We start from the raw sequence: 15,288 nt of genomic DNA on the forward strand, positions 1-15,288 counted from the left end.
AGGCACCTCGAGTCGTCACCGGGAGAGGGGAGGAAAGTGGGGGCATTTATGGTCCCCCCTCCCCTGGGGACTCCGAGGCTGGGTGATAAGATGCCATGATTTTTTTTTTATTTTGGAAAAGGAAGTGTAGTGTGTACTGTGCATGTAGTTTAGTGTAGATAGTTGGAGAAATTTGTGTTGGAGAGCATGCTGGCCTACTCTCTGTGTAACTGAGACACTGAAAAAGTTCAGCAAAGGGGGATGGTCAGGAACTAGTGCTGAGGGCTGATGAAACGGGAGCTCCAGCACTCCGTGTCATCAGCTTTCCATCAACCTCGGGAGTACTGCCCTGCTCGACTGGTGCTACAGTCTACTCCTCTCCATTTTAGTCTCTCATTTTCCATCCTCTGTACATGGCAAAACCACTGCACTGTATTTCTTCCATTTTCTGTCACATTCATATCCACACCACATCGCTTCTTTACTTTTTCATATGTCACTCTGTATCACAATGTAACTCTGCATCCTCCTCTCAAACAACTCACTTCCACTGCTCTCACTCTTTTGTCCCTCCAACAAGGTCCAAGCTTCGCTTCCGTGTGTTAAGGTTGGTTTCACAATACTATCAGGCAACGACTTTATCTCTTCCATGCTCATTTTCCTACTTTTTATCACTGCTTTCACAGAACCAGCAACTCTTCTTCCCTACTGCACCCGTTCAAGCACTTCATCCTCTAAACTTCCATTCTTGCACTCACATTTACCATTTTCTCATCATCCACCCTCATTATGCATTCAGTGACTTTATTGCTCTTAGAAACCACAACATTACTCTTCCTTACATTCACCGTTAGATTCCGTTTCATACACACCATCTCACACTCATTCACCAAGCTTTGCATTTCCCATTCGTCTTCACTCAACAATACTGTACAGTATCATCTGCAAACAGCAGAACAGGAAGTTTCCAAACACTCCTCTCAATCATTAGGCTCACTCCAACACCTACTGCCCTACCTTGCTCCCTTTTATAACCTCATCTATAAACATCCTGAACAACCATGGAGACACACACACATCCGTGTTTTAATCCAACATCCAGACAGGAAATTTCACTCAGTTCACCATCTGCAGGCACTGTAACCTTGCACTCTCATTCATACTCTTCACGGCATTCAACAGCTTCCAATATACTTCTATTTTCTTATTTTCCACAATCATCTTCTATCTGCTGTCATATGCTTTCTCCAAATCCATGAAGGCCACATTCAATTTCATTCCGTTCTCTTGAAGTTTTCCACTGAAGACCTAAGGATGAATGTGTGATGTACACAATCTCTTCCCTTCCAAAAAAAATCTCCCTCTTCTTCTCCAACAAATTCATCTCTTATTTCCCAAACTCTTTCAATAAATATCCTACCATATACATTTCCTGTTACTCTAAGAAGACAAATGCCTCTACGATTACTACACACTTCTTTTCCCCCTCTTCCTTTGTACAGGGGAAGAATTATATCTGACTTCCAATCCTCTGGGACTCTACCTTCCTCCCAGATCAGTCCTCATGTGTTCCAAATCCATTCTTCTACTATCGCTCACCCGTGCTTCAGCATTTCCCCACACATTCCATTAATTCCTGGAGCTTTCCCCATTTTGACCTTCTTCATTGCTTCTGCTACTTGAATCATGATGATATCTTCCTCCCTTCTCATCTCCCTCCTTCTCCCGGCCATTCCCCACCCACTTATACTCGCATTACTTTCATTTTCTATGTTTAACAATTCCTTAAAGTGCTCTCCCCATCTGCCCACTTTTTCTCCCATCTCCACTCTCAGTCAACCATTTAAATTTTTCTCTCCCCTACTACTTTCTTTATCACCCTATCTAACTCTCCTTACCACCTTCAATAACATTCTCTCACATTCCATCTATTTTACATTTAAAACCCTTCCAAATTCTTCATCCACTCTTTTCTTAATCTCTCTTACTAATCTTTTCACCTCTGTCTTCCTTTCTACATATAACTCTCTGCTCCATATCTCAACTTCCTCCATGCTTCAGCATCTCATTCACTCACAATATGTTTTCTTGTTTTGCACCACATCTTGTCGCACCTCTTCATTCCACTTTGCTGTTCCTTGCACTTTCCTTCGTCTTCTCTTCACTCCACACACCACCTCACACGCTGCACATTTTTTTTTTTTTTTGTGATTATCTTACACACACCTTCCACCTCCCTCATCTCATCCAAATCATATTTACCAAATCGCTCCTCCACTTCTCTCTCATGTTCTGCGATTTTCCTCAACTTGCAACCTTTCCACGCTTATTGTATGGACTACTTCCTCCTGCCCTTCTCTCCTATTCACCCAGTGCATTTGTACCATGACTTTCATCACCACGAAGTAGAGGTCAGAAGTCTATTTCTCCAACCTCCGTACGCTCTCGTTTCCAGTACAGAACCTCTCTTTCATCCAGACACACCCTAAATCGATTCGCCAATTTTAGTTCGAAATTAATAAACTTTTTTTAGTTAGATGACGAAATGTTTGACACTGTCCTGTGACCTTAAAATCTGACCAGCTGTTCTCAACATTTAAAAAACGTCATCCTATTCTCACCTCTATTATTAGCGTTTTTTTTTTTTCTTACTGATAAAAGTAGTAGAAGTTAGTCTCTTTCTGACCCATCACCTTTGACCTTTTAGAGGCAATGTCTGCCGTGCTGCTGACCCACTGAAGAATGAAAACCCTTTGTGAAAACAAGGCAAAACATATGAGTGATCGGTTTGACATTTTTGAACTAAAGGGGTGTTACAATGAAGGAGAATATGGAAAATCGGGATTTGTGTGTGTGTGTGTGTGTGTGTGTGTGTGTGTGTGTGTGTGTGTGTGTGTGTGTGTGTGTGTGTGTGTGTGTGTGTGTGTGTGTGTGTGTGTGTGTGTGTATGTGTATGTGTTATGTTTTCGTTACTAGAGATGTTTTAGATAACTATGTCGATTTAGTCCAGATGCTTTAAAAATTTAATATTCCGTGCTTGAAAGTTAAGAAGGATCACATTTCTTAAGGGTTTTGGGAACGTCGGAGCCATCCCAACATAGAGCTTCTACCGACACTCGTTTCAGAAGAGATCGTGTGAATGTGTGTCAGAGAAAGGGAATGAGAATGAGGAATACTGAATAAAAGCAAATTAATGAGAGTGAGGGAAAGTTAGTGTGAATGTGGGGAAGTGAATGAAAGTGAGAGGGTTAATGAGACGGGGGAAATGAAGGAGACTGAAGAGTGAGAGAGCGTGAAAGAGCTCTGATAGTGGCGTGTTCGTTGGGAATCTCAGCTTCAGAAGGATGAGGACAACGAGCTTTGACGTGAACAGCATCTTTATTACACAACGTTTTGGCCCTATGTGTTAAGGATGGCTTGTTCATTTTCAGTAACGAACTCTACAGATTAATGGTGTTGGTATCGGATCACCCCTTGGACCTGCTCTTGCCAATATCATTTTAGGTATTGTGACCAAGCGATTGTCCAAGTAATATCAAATCATGCATGTACCGAAGGTATGTCGATTGATACATTTGTCATACTGTATTTAGAGATAAAAGCTATGCTCAAGATTTTTTGCACTATATTAACACTCGCCATGAAAACATACAGTTCACAAGTCCAACGGTTGTCTCCCATTTTTAGATATCCTGATATCCTGGTAAGGAGAGATAATTGTAAATTCCTGTGTTCTGTGTTCAGCAAGCCTACTTTCTTAGGTTTGGGTAGCAGTTTCTTCAGTTATTGTTGCATAATGTTTAAAATCAATGCTTTTAAGACCTTGTTGCATAGGGCATTTTTTTTTTCATGTACATATTCTCTATTCCATGATGGGATTTGCTTCCTAGGAAAATATTTTGTAAATAATGACCATCGTGATAACTTGTTCTTGTAAGGAATATTCTTAACCAACATATGCCTAAACAACCAATCTTTACTGCTAGTAAAGAGGTATTATATCTTAGGTTACCCTTCGTGGATAATATTTCGGTTCAAATGAACCCGTTTAATTCACAGCCTTGTTAAATTTTATCCTCAAAATGACTTTATGATTATGCCAAGCAATGCATTCAAAATTGGTTCATTTTTTCACGTTAAAGACCCTGTTCTGACCGACCTCCGTTCGTCTGTTGTTTATTGTTTCACTGTTCTATGTGCCAGGCCGGGTACATTGGTAGCACAATCCGTGCTTTCAAGGTCAAGGCAGACGAACACATGGGTCAGTCGAGCAGAACAGGCCGAAGACTCAGGTCTCCTCCTCACTCAGCAATAAGAGACCATTGAGGATCTTGTGATATACTTTAAAAAGAGTATTTTATAATAATAGATTCTTCATCAAATATTAACTTGAGATTGCTAGAATAAATTCATATAAAGGTTCATAATCCATCTCTAATTAACACTGTGTCTGTAGTACCTCTTCATGTTACCTAACTGTTTTAGTATCCATTGCCATTCCCCTTTATTTTACTTTCTTCATATTTAGGCAGTGTGTCCATTTTTTTTTCTGTTACACAATATTGTGACTGATTTTTCGTGTTTTGACAGTTTGTTTCCCCCTTTCAGAACCAGATTACCAGGTATAACCAAAATGGGCAACTACCTACCAGGCCACAGCCTGTCACAAGCCATCCAGACTTCCAGAGCGGAATAAACAAATGCTTTGGGCTTCCAAATAAGGGCCATGACCCATCAGGCCATCAAAAAAGGCCATTCTAGGTCACGCCAAAATTTTACTGGAAATAACGGAAAAAAGAGATCTACGCGTTGCAGGCCAACCGTCTGCGTTGCCTACCAGGCCAGAGCAGGGTTAATCCGAAACGTTTGTAATAAAGATACTGTTCATGTCAACGCTCGTTGTCCTCTTCCTTCTGAGGATGAAAGACACTACGGTAGTGAGGAAGAATGGGACACACTATGGATACTACAGAGAATGAGGGATGTTATAGGAGCGAGGTAAGGTTGGATAAACTGTAAGTGGGAGTGGTAGACAGTGAGAGACTGCGAGTGAGGGACAGTGAAAATGACTGTATGAGTAAGGAAGTATGGAAGAGTGATATAGACTGTGTGTGTGTGTGTGTGTGTGTGTGTGTGTGTGTGTCAGCCAAAACTGGAAGAAGAATTTTGATGAAACTTGGCAGAATGGTTGGGATTTTGTTCCAGATGGACCAGTTTCAGTTTCATGTTGATCGACATTTTTAAGAAAGTGTGTTATGGTCCCTAATAATAATTGTCTTCATTGGTGCTACAATACGTGCACGCGGAAGAGTCGGCAGTGCATTTCCGTGACGTTTCATATGTCTTTGCATATTGACAGAGAGAGAGAGAAGAGGGGGGGGGAGTTGTACATCTACACCCCCGGTGTCGATTACTTTACTGATGCTACGAGCAGACGATTTTACTAAACAGAAAACCGTGGTAACTGTGGTGGTGGTGGTGGAATCTGTGATGATGAAGGTGGTGGTGATGGTGACGATGATAGAGGTGGTAGCTGTTATGGTGGTGGTGGTAGCTGTGGTGGTGGTGCTGTTGATGGTGATGGTGATAGCTTTGGTGGAAGTGATCGTGGTGCTGTTAATAGTGGAAGTGATACCTGTGGTGGTGGTGGTGGTGGTGGCAGCTGTGAGAATGATGACAGTGAGGGTAACTGTGGTGATGGTGATGGTGGTGGTAGCAGTTCAGAAACGTTCTCATTTGGGCAAGTGCTTTTGGCCCGAGAGGACAGCCAAAGCACTTGCTCCAAAGCAAAGCGTGGTTCAGAGAGCATTCTAATTTGGAGTAGTAGTGAGCGACCCGATAGACTGACACTCAAGAGTCAGTCTTTTGGCCACTTGAAACAGTCTTAAACCATCCCTGATTACTGGTATAAATTTTTTTTTCAATTATTCATTAATGTTTTACAATGACGACACGCATCATGATTCTCTTGTTTGCCGATAAATAATATTTGTAGTTTTCATGATTCATTCCGTATCTGTTTGGTATTATGCGTCCTTTTGATTTTCAGTTCATTCGTGGGCGAACCTTGATATCATATTCAATTGTTATCGTTTCCAATTCTTTCTGTATTCTCCCGTAGTCACTATTGACTGACTGAGCCTGCTACTACTAATGATATGGCCGCCAAAACTTTGACAAATCCCAGTTTTATCACATAACAGAACTAAAGTAAGATCTTTTAGTAGTTTAAATACTTACCGGTATACGGTTTTTGGCGATGATAAAACTCTTACAATAAGTTTCCCATCGATCCGTTAGCAAATAAATTTGTACAAATCAAAGATGGCTACAGTAATGCAAAACTGGTGCATCGTTTTACCATGCAGGTGTGATGGCAAAGTTTGATCTTTTTTTTGTTTTCACGTTGGTGGCTTGAAACTAATAGTGTCAGATTACAACCTGTTTTACTTCCTCCTTCACGAGAAAAGGCACTTGGTGACTTACTGTTAGAGCATTCAGTCAGAGATATCCATGTTTTATGAGCAGCACTTCGAATCATAGAAGTCACTTGCAGTTCCTCTATCCTGAAAAATTCTGTCAGGGGCATGGGTCGGCCACCTACCGTAAAATGCTGTGGACTACGGCTGCCTAGCCCCAGCCTAGGACGATGATTGAGCAGTTGCCAATGGGATTCAGTATTACAAAGAAGTAGCTGTGATTAATATGTTAAGCATGGAACAGCTATATTAAAAAAAACATTCTGACAACGTCTGCATACTGAATGCCGTAAAAGAAAATATAACATAAAGTGAACTGGCTTTAAGAACAGGAGAGGTGTCAGAATAGAGAACACGATTGGTGTCAGAATAAACAGCATGATAAAACGTGAGTGAAATTGGTTTGAGGTGCGGGGTGTGGATAAATCAGAGCAGTTATTTGGCAGGGACAGATCTGTGGACATGTTTTAAAGCTGACCACTTCAATGGTCCAGCATGCAACCAGATTAGTTGTATTTAGTTGAGTTGGGGTGAGGGCTGGGTCAGCATTAAAGGGGATAAGGAGGAAGTGACAGAGGAATGAAGGGAAGAAATGGCATAGCGAGAATAATATAATCCTACCACATTAAAGGAAAATCCTGCCAACTGTGAAACGATATATAAGACGGTGGTAAGGGAGATGAAGGTAAGAAGATGCAAAGAGTGATGGAAGGAGAAACTGAGACGCAGGGTAAGGCACAGGGATAGGCAAACAGAGATACAAGGATTAAAGCGGTCAAATGCGAGTCATAAGAAACGAGCAGGTGGGATGAAGAGGAAGATAACGGACACAAAATACATCAAACCGGCAAAAACAAAAGGAGAGGAAGAGGTAGGGATGGAATGTGAGAGATGGAGGGAGGTTGGAGGAAGACGGACAGCCAAAACGTGGAAAGAATAGTCGCCGTTATTGGTCTTTAGAAGGTCGTGGCTCAGCACTGGTGGGAGAATGTGTGTTGGAAAGGAATATTAGAGACGAACAACAGAATGGAGGAAGGGAAGAAAGAAGAAAGAAGGAAGAGAGAAGAAGTGTCATCGAGAACGTGGTAAGACGGAGAAAATTGTGGTTTTGCAAAGTAACCTCGGTCTGCCTGGCCAAGCAGACCCATCAACCGCAAGCAAGCTTCCCCCTCCCCCAGCAGAGGAGTAAGGAGGGAAGGTGCGAGACAGGAAACTGTGGAGAGAAATGAGGAGAAGAAGCAAGAAGAAAGGAAGAATAACAGAGGAAGGGAGGTACGAAGGACGGGAAAATAATAGACCGAGAACTGTAGGCACCTAACGAAAAATGCAGGGATGGGAATTACAATGGAATTAAAAGAAAACAAGAAAGATGAGGGATGGACAAAACGATAAAAAAAGAGACAGGTACAGTCATGGGAAACTATAAAAGGGAAGGGATGTGGAATGGTCCAGAAAGAAAAAAGATGCAGGAAGGAAAGAAGTGAAAAGAGTGATGTAGTGTGGGGAGGATAAAAGCAGAGGATAGTATAAACTAAGTGATGGTTAGGGAGGAAAAGAAAGATGGAAGAAAGTTAGATGTGAATGTTATTATGGGGAATCAGAGAGGTAAGGGAGGGAGCTTGAAGTCGTAGGAGGTACTTGATCATAACTAGGTTCGCGTCCTGTAAAATGGCCAGAAAATGCCTGGGCAGTCTTGATAACCTTTTAGTAGTGGAATTGGAGAAAGAACTGGAAATGGGTTTAGGGAGAGAAAGGGGAAGAGGGGAGAAAGTGATAGGAAGAGCAGAAAGGCGTAAGTAGAACGAGGTAATGAGTGAGGGGGAAAGACCGAGAGAAGTGAAGAGTGAGAGGAGAAAGAGTAACGACGTCTAATGAGAATGAGACAGGCAATTTGAGATAACCAACTTGTAGGAAAAGATCGAGGGAGTGAGGGAAATTGAATGAGGTAGGAAGGCATAAGGTGAGATGGAGGGAGACAGAGGAAGCAAGAAGAGGCAGTTGAGGTTTAGAAGAAAGTGGAGTTAAAGAATAATGAAATTAAAGAAAAATGGAAGAAAGAAAAAAGAAAACATGAGGCAGATAACATGAGAAGGGGAAACCAATTACATAAGGACTAAAACACACCAGAGGAGACAGAGTAAAAAGATACAAACGCATGTCCGCTGAGAGAGAGAGAGAGAGAGAGAGAGAGAGAGAGAGAGAGAGAGAGAGAGAGAGAGAGAGGACTTCGTTAGGTTCAGCGTTAAAAGAGTATGTGTAAGTGGTATTCTATATGTACTTTATGTTTCAGCGTGTGCACGCATGTGTGTGTGTGTGTGTGTGTGTGTGTGTGTCTGCGCATAAGCACTTCAAAAAGATTGTGTTCTCATATGGAAAATTCTATTACTGCTATTTCTTGCTGCTTTGGCCTTGTATAAATTTAGTAATAAAAACCCTAACTGACCATAATTTGCCTCTTATCTCTTTATTTAGAGGGATCTCTCTAAAATGATAAATAAGACAAAAGACACGTCTGATAACCGCACTCACCCCAGCGATATTTTAAGAGGAAAGAAAAAATTATATACAGGAAAGGTGGAGAGGTGAACGCAGGGGGTTCCACCGTCTATAAGCTTTCTTCTGGGTGAAGGTCAACTACGGTTCCAAATTTCTTGTGGTTAGGTAATAACTATGGCGTTGTCCTCAATAGGGACAGTCCCTTCCCCTTCTTGGAGGATGGCCATCGGGGGTTACACCCTGCCAGAAACACTGTTGCAGTGAACATCTACCAGTATGCACAATTTCGAGTTCCAAGGTTAAAAACCATGACCGTTAGAAAAGCTTTTGCAAGGACCCTTGAGGGGCGCCTCCCCCCTTCCCTCCACCTGCCACCCATTTGGGGTGGCCTTTGGGGATGTCACCCTGCCACAGCCGTGGTCCCAGAAAAGATCTAGAATTCTGCTAAATTTCATGTCTTCAGATAAAAAAAAAAAAAAAGGGCTTTATCCCTCATTCTGCTGTACTTAATACGAAGCGGTGTTAAACGCTTGCTAACACGAAAAGTTCCGTGTACCTATGTTAAAAACTGTGGTCGTCTTGCCCGAATCACTAGAGGTCATCCCCTTCCCTGTGAGGGAAGAACCTCGACGGTTCCACCCTTCCCGAACCGTGGCCGGGGTAAACATCTACTGTATCAGCATGAAAAATTTAATGATCTTCGGTTTAAAACTTGGCAGTGCATGATGGCCGAGACCACCGTGGGTCCCACCATGATTGTTACCTGACACAATTAAGACTCTATCATTGTGCAAAAATTCTTGTGCAAGGTAAAGAACTGGCCTAACGTGTACTAGGTAAAGAACTGGCATAACGGTCTTGGGTGTGACTCCTGGGGATCGCCAACATCGGGGGTCAAATCCTGCCGGAAATCTGGACGGAAGAATGGAGGGGGGGGGAGGCAAAAATTCGTTTTCTTAACTCTCATCCCATAAGGCCTGGACACAATTCATCTAGAAAGTACAGTAACTCAGTGAATGAATAAGGGTGAGAGGGAGTAACTAGTTAAAGACAGTCTATATTTGGCCTCCCCAGTGGGGGCAACAAGAATCACCTGAAGAGAGCAATGATGAATTAGTATATATGTCATTCCATTTAATGGGATAATGGAGCTTACTTCCAACTATGGATTTGTACTTCCATCATGAAGGAGTCACCTTTACTGTAAAAAATCGTCTGACAGTACAAATAATAAATAAGAAAAAAAAACCTGCTGAAGGAGAATTTTAATATAATGTAGTTGAAATGTATGAAAACAGGTGTGGGGAAGCAAGTTGACCTCGCCATTTCTTACATCAATTTATTAATTTTATTTTCTGCTATCGCCACTACTTACTAATTCTCTTCTCTCCTTCCATTTCTCGCCATTACACAAATGATGTAAATATTTATTTTGTTCCTTCTTGTTTGTGTTTCTTGCTTTCACTCTTACTTCCTTCCACCTGTCTTTTCTTGATTGTGTCTATCTTTCTCCTACCAACAAAATTTTTATTTCCGTTTCCCACGTCTTCACTTCCTCTGGATTATTCTTCCCGTGCTTCCTTGTCTCTTTTTCCTTACTGCGCATTCCTACTCTTCCCTCTCCTAATTGCTTCCTTATTCTCGTGCCTTTGTTAATGCAGCCAACTGTATTTGTGTTTACTGCTTTTGACCCTAACGTCAACATAAGAAGAATGCTCCTCCATCCATCCATCCAATATCTTACCGATATGCCGGGAATCGAACCCGGACTCTCAGATGAGAGCCAGACAGCATACCACTACACCACGACTAGGTAAAAGTTATCTCACATTGTCACAATCCTGCAACCAATGTCCCTCCGCCCCCAACTATGGGCCTGAAGAGGATGAGATAACCCCCTGGCACTCGGGCAAGTAGATGTTTTTATTCTATCCCAAGCACTTACGGCAAGTCAGAATGATGAAAGAAACCTATTTTGTACACAGGAAAAATCGTCCATTATATTACCAATATGCCTGAGAGTCCCGGGTTCGATTCCCGGCATATTGGCAATATATTGGATGAGTTTTCCTGTGTACAAAACAGGTTTCTCTCTTCCTAAGAGAAATGCATTTTTTACAGTAATTTTTATAATTAATTTCAGTACTACGTGTCATTTCACTCTTCCTAGTATTAAGAACACTTTACCCTGTTATTACTCCAATACAGGCCAACGAGGGAATTGATAAGACCAGCAAGGAATGCAATATCAGAATACAATTTCCTGTTTATTTCCTGCTAGTGCATGTAGGTTGTCCCTAAACTGAGATAGACGCAAATGACAACCTTCCAATTCTATTATATTGTGATGAAAAAACAATTTTTTTCTTCAGTATTATATGTAGATAAATCAATGAATATCCTATTTTCAGTAAATTAATAAGAAAATATTATAATAAAAGGTAATTCAAGTTGACCACACTTTTGCATTTTACATTAAGTTATCTGGCGAGCGGTGGCATCTTTTTCCAGTTTGTGAGGGCTCCTATTGGGTAGAAAATGCTTACCACTCATTGCTTCAAAAATTTATACCTTTGAGTTTTACTAAACAGTGGTTCTATTTTCGCTCTTTTATCAGCTTGCATGCTGGTGAGCTGGTTGATGTAGAATCCGTTTTCATTTCTGGCACAACCTATGCAACGATATCATTCTGTTCAGTTATAATAATAATAATAATAAAAAAAAAAGAATAAACGGTATTCATTTATAGATTCCCCGGTACTTGTTTCCTTTAGGTATCCTTCTTTGCAGGGTTGGAAAGGGACGTCTTTACGCGGTGACACTAGCTTCCCGACGAGGGCAACGTATGAGAGGGAGAAATGGGTGAACAGGAATAGCAGTAAGACACAAAACAACACTGACATTAATATATGGCAAGGAAAGAGAGAGAGAGAAAAAACACGGAATAAAATATTTTAAAAGACCATGATGTACCCTGCCTCTTAAAGTTTAACACTCGTCTTTCCCAATGAATTTCGGGACCTCTTATTTTATGCCTCCCTTCCATCTTGTCTCCCGCGCGATTCAATCTCAGACTTTCCAAATATCCATCTCTCAGTTTTATGCCAGGATTCATTACTCCGTCTATCTCGAGTTTTTTTTTTTTTTTTTTTTTTTTTGTTGCCTACAACATTTGTTCGCTGCTCCCTTACATTCCAATGTTATTACTGTAATTTAAGGTCTTACCTCTTCATCATTAATCTGTCTTCTCCGCGCACACACACACACACACAAACACACACACACACACACACACACACACACACACACACACACACACACACACACACACACACTCATACACAAATTAAGGTAGTGTTGATTACGAGCACCTGCATCAAACTTTCTCCCACTTGGATATTATCAGGAAAACGGCAGTCAAACTGCTAATAAACCGACTATTTTCTGTAATAATGATAATAATAATAATAATAATAATAATAATAATAATATTATTATTATTATTATTATTATTATTACACACACACACACACACACACACACACACACACACACACACACACACACATACACACACACACACACACACACACACACACACACAATTCTGTCTGTCTGTCTGTCTCTCTCTCTCTCTCTCTCTCTCTCTCTCTCTCTCTCTCTCTCTCTCTCTCTCTCTCTCCCGTCCTGCCAGTTTGGGTCCTGGTGAACGGCCCATTGGTGGTTAAAGGCAGGAAAAGACATGCAGGGAAGTGAAGGAGGAAAGGGTTAGGAAATTAGACAAAGGAAAGTTGCACAAAATTAGTGAAGGGAGAGAGAGAGAGAGAGAGAGAGAGAGTTGGAGGGAGATTGATATTTTGCTTTTAGAATAAGGCTTAAGAAAGAAAAGAGTAGCGATGAATAGGCGAAGTTGACGAAAGAGTTAAAAACCCTTGGAAGGCGCAACAGAAAAGAGAATGAAAGGAAAGAGGGGAATGGGTTAATATAAAAGGAAATATATAAAAGTAAGCATCAAGAAACATTTATTCCGTCTGTATTCAATTCATACATCTTATATATATATATATATATATATATATATATATATATATATATATATATTGCCAGACGCCTCAATCCCGTTTGGGGTGGCCACAAACAAATCGCCTCCAAGTCGCCCTGTCCCCCGCCATCTCACTGCCCTGCTCCCAACTCATACACCCCTCTCTCATATACCTCTCCACCCCATCCCTCCATCTCATCCTCAGCCTCCCCCTCCCTCTTCCCCCCTCCACCTCACTCACATACAATCTCCTCGTCAGCCTTTCACCCTCCATCCTCTCCACATGTCCAAACCACCTCAGTGTGTTCCTCATAACGCTTCCTATCACATCCACATCCACACCACAACGCTCCTTTATATCTTCATTCGTCAGCCTGTCTCTCCATGTGACTCCACAGGCTCCTCTTAAATAACTCATTTCCACTGCTCTCACTCTTGACTTGTGTCCTTCCAACAACGTCCAAGCTTCACTTCCGTACGTTAGAGTTGGTATCACAATACTGTCATGTAGTAACTTTTTCACTTCCATGCTCATTTCCCTGTTTCTTATCACTGCTTTCAAAGAACCAGCAATCTTTCTTCCCTGCTGTACCCTTTCACGCACTTCACCCTCCAAACCTCCATCCTTACTCATCACACTACCCAAGTACTTAAACGTACTAACATTTTCCAATTCCTCACCACCCAACCTCGCTGTACATTCACTGACTTCACCTCTCTCAAAGACCATCACTTTACTCTTCCCTACATACACCTTTAGATTCCGTTTCTTACACACTCTCCCAAACTCATCCACCAAGCCTTGCAGCTCCCCTTCGTCTTCATTCAACAACACAGTATCATCTGCAAACAACAGTACAGGGAGTTTCCAAACACTATCCTCTCTCACCAGGGCCACTCCAACATACACTACCCTTCCTTGTACCTCTTTTATTACCCCATCCATGTAAAGATTGAACAGCCATGGAGACATGACACATCCCTGTTTCAACCCAACTTTCAAAGAGAAAAATTCACTTAGTTCACCATCCACACGCACTGCAGCCTTCGCACCATTGTACATACTCTTCACAGCATTCAACAACTTCCCATCTACTCCATATATTCTTAACACTTTCCACAATCCTTGTCTATCCACCATGTTATATGCTTTCTCCAAATCCATGAAAGCCGCATACAACTTCTTTCCCTTCTCTAGAAACTTTTCCACTAAAGATCTAAGAATGAATATCTGATCTACACAACCTCTTCCCTTCCTAAAAGCCTCCCTGTTCTTCTCCAACTATTTTCTCTGTTCTTTCTCTAACTCTGCTAATAAGTATCCTACCATACACTTTTCCTATTATACTAAGAAGACAAATGTCTCTATGATTACCACACACTTCTTTTTCCCCTTTTCCTTTGTACAAGGGCATAATTATACCTGACTTCCAATCATCTGGGACTCTACCTTCCTCCCAGGCCAATCTGCACATCTTCCACATCCATTCTACTACTATCTCTCCCCCATGCTTCAGCATTTCACCACACACTCCATCAATTCCTGGGGCTTTCCCCGATTTAACTTTCTTCATTGCTTCCACAACTTCTATCCTACTGATTTCTTCCTGTCTTCTCACCTCCCTCCTTCTCCCAGCGATTCCCCAGCCACTTATACTCGCATTACTTCCATCCTCTATGTTCAACAATTCCTTAAAGTGTTCTCTCCATCTGCTCACTTTTTCTCCCTTCTCCACTAGTAATCTACCATTTTTATCTTTCACTCCCCTGCTAACTTCACTTCCACCCTGTCTTACTCTTTTCACCTCTTTCCAGAACATTTTCTTACAGTCCCTCCACTTTACACTCAAATTCCTTCCAAATTCCTCATCCACTCTCTTCTTACTCTCTCTTACTAATCTTTTCACCTCTCTCTTTCTTTCTACATATAACTCTCTCTTCCGCCTCTCAACTTCTTCCACGCTCCTATTTCTCATCCATTCATTGTGCCACAGCCTGTTTCACCTCTTCAGTCCACCACGCTGTTCCTTGCACCCCCCTCCGTCTTCTCTTCCTTTCTCACACCACATCACATGCTGCACATATTTCTTCTGTAAATATCCTACACACACCTTCCACGTCTCCCATCTGCTCCAATTCATATTTGCCCAATCGTTCCTCCACTTCTCTCTTATGCTCTGCCTTTTTCTCATCCTCTTGTAACCTTTCCATTCTCCTTGCAACTACTCCTTCCTCTCGTCTTTCCCTTCTTCTATTCCTCCATCTTACTTGAATTCTAATTCTGGCCACCAC

This window comes from Coenobita brevimanus, chromosome 3 (genome assembly GCF_032717465.1).
Source record: "Coenobita brevimanus isolate Jiangsu-jjx chromosome 3, ASM3271746v2, whole genome shotgun sequence".
Lineage (NCBI taxonomy): Eukaryota > Metazoa > Arthropoda > Malacostraca > Decapoda > Coenobitidae > Coenobita > Coenobita brevimanus.